The following is a 7,389-nucleotide window of genomic DNA, read 5'->3' as shown; positions in this document are numbered from 1 at the left end:
AGACTACGTGATTTTTAAGGTTTTTTTTAAATTCATATCCAACATTCCAAAAGCATTTTTACTTACAAATTGAAAACACATTTATTCATGACTGCATACCATATCATACCTTGTACATTTAATATAATGCAGTTCAGTTCTATGTATTCCAAGTAATAACTTTGCCGATATGAAATGATAAATCGGAAACAGATCTAGACACTTTAACGTGTACAAATGTATCCAGGTAATATGCAACATTAGGCTTAAAAAAATAATCAATTTTAAACCTGACTGGCTGTCGAGAAATATTATTCTAAAACCTTTAATTAAGGGGGCTGGGGGTGGCTGCCATTTTAGACAATGATAATCTCCTTTAAAAGTAGAGCTCAATATAAAGATAATGGAAAAGATAAAATTTTATATTAAAATATATGAAATTTTTCTTTATCAGATTGTAATTGATAGCTTCAGAAATCGCATATAAAATTTTCAAATAAATCTGATGGTTTTATATTATATTATAGTTTGACCCACAGCCTCCTTAAAGCGTTGGGAGAAAGCCTATTACATAATGTAGTTTTTCCCCAGCTGCTGGTCGGGCGACAGAAAACAATCATGTATTTCATCTTGACTTCATAATAAATTTAAGTGATGGTAAGGCGGTTTCCATGAATTTTTGAATCTGTTGTGCGACACTTTGAACATTATGTGCGACCTTGAGAGATTTAACCAGGCGGTTTTACACGTATACGGCAGACGTATGCTTTTATAGACGAATCCTATCGCTTGTTACCAATTTGTGCAAATATGTTACTATTGTAGTAATCCTTTGGCTCAGAACGAATAATGAAACTTCTCGTGGTTTTTTTTTATACATGTACTATTACATCACACTTCAAGAAAAATGGAGAGATTTACATCGTAAATTATATATCATAGGACTTTTAAATCATTTATAAGATTCCATATCTCAAAAATTAAATATACTGAATCAAAATAAGATAGATATACTGTGATTAAAATATCTATATTTAATAATATAGCAACAATTATATAGCCTATATTTGAGAAATCGACGTCAAAGCATATTCTTTATTTTAATGCACTCTTGCAACACCCTGAAAATGAGAAACATATGTAATGCTGTATATTGCTGGAACAAGAAGGAAAAACTTTATTAGAATCAGAATGAAATAATCATAATTTTCAGTTAAGGGAGGTTTTTGCTTGGCGCGTCACATATGTGTTTACAATCGTGCGATATCAATAACATAAGTAACATAAGGTGGATTAAGTTAAATTCTAAGTATGAAGGATGCTTAAATGTGTGGCTGATGAATCTTATATGCAACCTTATATTCAATATTGCTTTGAAAAAACAAAGAATTAAGGATAAATTTAACAACAAGATTCACGGAAATACAGGCATGTTTTCAACGAATATTGATGAAGTCATAATATGAGGAAAACATGCAATTGAATACTGACTTGATCTTTTTTGATATTCCCAGTCCTCTCCAACACAACTATTATTTTTGTCAGCATTAGTCAAATATGTCTTCAACAACTTACAGGACACATTCTGAGAGCTAACCAGATACCCAATGCAAAAAACTACACTTTGAAAACATCTCAACGCGCAATTACCTGGCGTTTGAGGGGAATTTGAGTAGATAAAATACGACCCAGATTTTGGAACAATTCCATCGAAATTTCTGTCCGTTCCATAATATATTCTTTCCCCACATGAGCTGTGTAAGAACTTCCAATAACAAACTGACAGAACGTATAACATCTGAAAAGTCTTATATGACTTATTCGACAATAGGACGTTGAGATTCATTTTGAATCATATTAGGATTTGTATGGTGGATTTAAAGAAAATACACGGTTCAAATTAAAAAAAAAATATTACTGTGTGTTTCAATTTTAATACGAATTTTAAATAAATTGGGTGATTTTATAAAATCACCAGACGGCCTTTACAGCTCTTAGAAATTGGTAAAGCATACATTCATTATTAAACATGTTTGTAAAATGTTTGGTCTTTTTACCTTCATACCGGGCATACCCACTTTGTGAATTAAATCGTCGTCCATATTCCGTCTACATTTAATCAACTATGATGATTAAATAAGTTTCTCAAAATAAAATGCACATACAAAAAACAACACGCGGCGAATCAAACAATAAACAAGTTTTGTTTAAATAGTATAGTACAACTAGTAGACATGTTCTTTTTATCAATCGCCTTGACATGATGCGCAAAAATAAGTAGAATGTTGTTCGAAGAAAACTGAGAGGGGGAGGTCCAGAGTAAAGAGAACAGATGTCTATACTATATTCTTATTATTATAAGAAAAAGGCATAACAACAATTGTGATTTTGATTTAATCAAGTGATGCTGCTTTAGAAATAATCGAAATGAGACTGATATGCTTACATATTTTATACGATGAACGCGATGAAATATATTTCTGAGCATGCATTGTTAAAGAGTTTACAATAGAGTTGTACGATAAAAAACAATCCATACCAACTTTTTATATTAGTTCCAAACAATCCCCGATCAATTGATAAAAAAATGACTAATTAAGCCCCAAGAGCCAAAAGCCTACGACCAAGATATTTTTATCCAATCTAAGACTAAAAATGCATGACTGTATTAGCCTAATAAGGCTTTAAGCATTACAAGGACTATAATAACACAACATATCTATAGCATATCAATAAAGTTGCATGTATATGGCTTGAAGGCAATTGAAATCATCATGAAACTCTTACGTATATCGAAAGCATTTGTCTCTTTTACTCAGTGTTTATACATCTAGTATTGTAGCATGGTCAGGTATCAATTTTGTATTACGTCACAAGTATAACGCAGCTACAGCGAAAGACCTTATCGTTGCTTGCAACGAGCTCATCTCTAGTTTTTCCTACATTCGTAACTTTGTTCTATATTATCTTGACTTCATCATTAATCGCAAGGATTTTTTTTTTATTTAAGAAAAAAATTATATACCATCCGTTAATTATTTTTATCCTATTCTAAATTCAACTAACTTGTAATATCAATAATTGAAGAAATAGTTCTTCTTTTTTTCACAAATAAAGTCCGTTGATAACAACTTCCTCAAACACTAATGCATTGTTCCCATTTTTAGCATTCGAGTCATCTGTGATATAGTTCAGTTGAACTATCTTCAAAGTGACGTATCTTCCATAACGTGATGGTCTGCATTCAACGACAATTATATCCCCCGTCTCACTGGGTCCTGGGTATGTGCCACAAGTAGTCATCTCTGACCAGACAGAAGAGTTTCCCACCCTGATCTCCACACTGTGAAGCCACCGACCTGTAACATGTGCAGACGTTTCATATCCGACATTGAGTCATTTTGCTATGTTATATGTAATAATAACTCAACTTTCAAAGATGTTAATGGATATTTTGTTTTGCTTTAAGAAGTCATTTCTATAACCACCCATAGACATTTATTTTTTAATTGTGATTTTACAATTGTCATATATTAAAGGATATACTAGATGAAAGCTTATATCACTGGAAAAAAACTACCATGATCATCGGCGCGGTTATACATAACCACATCCCTAATGATACTAAATTTTTCAAGGTCGATCGTCACCCAGGGATACGGTTCAAAATACGTGTGAAATTTTCCAGGTGTATTTGTTATCCCATCTACGAGGTAAATGAGTTTGTGGCCAACATTTGGATAGTAATCTTCAAAATTTGAACTGGCACTGATGGGCTTATTCAAAGACAGGATTTCTGCTAATATATAATGATAGAAAAATGATATTTTGTCTTTACTCGTAATGATACCTGAAAATGAAAAAAATTAATGTCTTCATAAACAATGAATTCATTCATTAGTTAAACAGACGCTCAATAAGAAGTGAGTTAAAAGAAACCAAAAATATCCATTAATGAATGACTTTGATAAAACAAAATGAATATACATGATGATATGCATTTTTGTTTGAATTCCCTATCTCATCAATTTAAATCTTAATGAACTTTCTCTGGAAAGGTAATTAAGGTTTGTCCCACACAACCTTACCTTTAGGATTATGGTCTAATTTGTCAATGTATATATGATTTATTAATGTATTGTTCGAGATGAAATTTTTCAAATGAAATATAGTTTTTCTATTTTAGAAAGGAGGTTGTTTTATCATCGTGGTTTTATAATAAACAGTCCAATAGTAAGTTAAGGTTGATAATTTAGCTTCAAGACGTCTAAGTCTTAACCATTTTGAGTACTGCAAGTATTCAGCCTATATATGACACACAGTTTTAAAACTGTCTTTCTAGAATCTATTGTTAACATCCCTTAGCGAAAGGTTTTTTTTATTATGATAAGTCTTATAATTCTGATTTATGACTCTTATATTAAGCTTTTAATTTCTTTGATATTTAAAAAACATTTGTGACGCGCCAAGCAAAAACCTCCCTTATCTCAATTGTGACGTAACGTTAAAATACGTGTTTACCTATTACATCATCGTAAACGCTATATAAGTATTCTTATATGATGAGTGTTTCACTTCTGTGTTCAAGAATCAATTACATAGTTATGAAGGAAATTCTGCTATGGCTTAATAAAGTTTAGCGTCATTAATGATTTTCTTTAATAAAAAAACAGCGTAATTCAGTAATAACGGTAACAAGTGTTGAACTATTTGTCCTTTCCAAAAAAAAAATATCTCGCAAGATAAACGTGTTACGGTGTACAGAAGCTAATCATAATCATAAAGTCATCTTTTCTGAAATATTCAATGTATATGCATCTTTAACACTCAAAAGACCGCGTTTCGTGACTATATCCCAAATTTCGATTTTTACAAAAGATACACGTATTCATGGTATTGAAAATTTAACTCCTTTTTTCCTGTTGTGATCATGTTAAATTGTTGATTTTATGGTCAGATTCTTTATTAAAAATACGTTCGCTTATTTTGTAGAATGAGATTAAAACATATTTTTCTTTGAGAACAAATTGTTCTGTCTTTTGTCTTGGCAGATTCACATGTAAATAAACTACTCTAAATTATTCTTACTTCCATTGTTTAAATTTTTTGTTGAAAATAATGCTTATTCACATGCAAATAGACCAATTTTAACTTATTTATATTCCTATTGTTTTGATTAAACTAATGTTTCATCGATATTCATTCAGACGATTGTGCATTCCTTTCACAGAGGAAAATAAATTATATTATTTCTATAAACTTCCTTCATTTTCATTCTCCTGTTTCATGGCAATGGACCGATGAAAATTAAAAAAAACAATTGTTTTTCAAATTGTGTAATAAGTTCCGTAATTATTTTACCGACGTAGGAGAAAAACTAAATGCATTGTGTAATAAAAAAAAGCCCTTTGTTTCTTTTTTCCTATTGAGTTTTATTTCTATAATCAATTTGAAAAACGCAGTTAATATTTCCACGTATTTCCGTCGATGTTCTCCAGCATTAAAAAATATTAACATAAAAATATCAAATAAAAGAGAGAGAGAGAGAGAGAGAGAGAGAGAGAGAGAGAGAGAGAGAGAGAGAGAGAGAGAGAAAGAGAGAGACAGAGAGAGAGACAGAGAGAGAGACAGAGAGAGAGAAAGAGAAAGAGAGAGAGAGAGAGAGAAAGAGAGAGACAGAGAGAGAGAGACAGAGAGAGAGACAGAGAGAGAGAGAGAGACAGAGAGAGAGAAATGAATATATATACGAACAACATAAGTATGTACATCGGAATCTTAAATATGTAGTACAGAAAGAAAATAGTGTATAAAATTACACAATATATTAAATATGTATTCTTTTTTTTCACCGCAAAGTTATAAAATGTAAACCATTTGTTAGCAAATGCAATATTTTTTTTACAACAAGAAGTGATTTCTTTGCTGGAAATATGCGTGGTCTGTCAAAATCATAAGTAGAGAAAATCTAGAAAGGGTGAAATGAGATCTGGTATGCAGCCGTTCTCTAAATGATGATCTCAGCTTTATTCTGCCTTTTTCTGCCACATGGTGTAGAGTTATTATGTTTTAACAAGAAAAAAATCAATTTAGCATTGTAGGACAACTTTTTATAACGATTCATACATATAGTTTCGATCTTGCTAGGTAAAGTCACGTTTTATTATGGTTTTGAAAACATTTAAAACAAGGATGGTATTTAATCAATGAAAATCAATTTACATCATCTTCAAGAAAAATGCAGAGATTTACATTGTAATTTATATATCTTAGGACTTTAAAATCATTTGTAAGATTCCATATCTCAAAAATTATTATTACATTGTTTGAAATACAATGAATTAAAATAAGATAGATGTATTGTGATCAAAATATCTATAGTTAATAATATAGCAACAATTATGTAGCCTATATTTGTGCAATCGACGTCAAAGCATATTCTTTATTTTAACGCGCTCTTGCAACACTCTAAAAATGAGAAACATATGTAATGCTGTGTATCGCTGGAACAAGAAGGAAAAGCTTTATTAGAATCAATAAAGAATGACATTATCATAATTTTCAGTTAAGGGAGGTTTTTGCTTGACACTTCACATATGTGTTTACAACCGTGCGATATCAATAACATAAGTAACATAAGGTGGATTTAGTTAAATTCTAAGTATGAAGGATGCTTAAATGTGTGGTTGATGAATTTTATATGCAACCTTATATTCAATATGGCATTGAAAAAACAAAGATTTAAAGATAAATTTAACAGCAAAATTCACGGAAATAATGGAATACTTACTTGATCTTTTTCGATATTCCCAGTCCTCTCCAACAAAATTACCGTTTTTGTCAGCATCAGTCAAATATGTCTTCAACAACTTACAGGACGCATTTTGAGAACTAAACAGATACCCAATGCAAAAAACTACACTTTGAAAACATCTCAACGCGCAATAATATCGCGTTTGAGGAGAATTGGAGTTGATAAAATACGACTCAGATTTTGGAACAATTCCATCGAAATTTCTGTCCGTTCCATAATATATTCTTTCCCCACATGAGCAGTGTATGAACTCCCAATAACAAACTGACAGAACGTATAACATCTGCAAAGTCTTATATGACTTATTCGACAATAGGACGTTGAGATTCCTTTGAATCATATTAAGATTTGTATGGTGGATTTAAAGAAATACACGTTTGTAACCTTTCGATTTTGGAGCAAATCGCCTTCAAAAGAATTTGCTACAGACATTCAAATAAAAAGAATATTACTGTGTGTTTCAATTTTTATACGAATTTTAAATATATTGGGTGATTTTATAAAATCCCAAGACGACCTTTACAGCTCTTACAAATTGGAAAGCATTGCATTATTAAACATGTTTTATGGGATTTTACCCTGGGCACCTCAGCCCTGAT

General features: G+C 31.0%; 1 long non-coding RNA gene across 1 annotated transcript; it reads right to left on the bottom strand.

Annotated features, from left to right (window-relative positions):
• Nucleotides 1-2,354: 2,354 nt before the first annotated feature.
• LOC117682552 (uncharacterized) lies at nucleotides 2,355-7,144 on the bottom strand. Its single transcript, XR_010712839.1, has 3 exons — nucleotides 6,767-7,144; nucleotides 3,560-3,778; nucleotides 2,355-3,338 (listed from the first exon to the last, which is right to left on the bottom strand). It is a non-coding gene; the product is annotated as an uncharacterized lncRNA (long non-coding RNA).
• Nucleotides 7,145-7,389: the final 245 nt, after the last annotated feature.

This window comes from Magallana gigas, chromosome 4 (assembly GCF_963853765.1).
Source record: "Magallana gigas chromosome 4, xbMagGiga1.1, whole genome shotgun sequence".
Classification (NCBI taxonomy): Eukaryota; Metazoa; Mollusca; class Bivalvia; order Ostreida; family Ostreidae; genus Magallana; species Magallana gigas.
The sequence above is the reverse complement of the archived record's forward strand: the minus strand, read 5'-3'. Positions and strand labels throughout refer to the sequence as shown.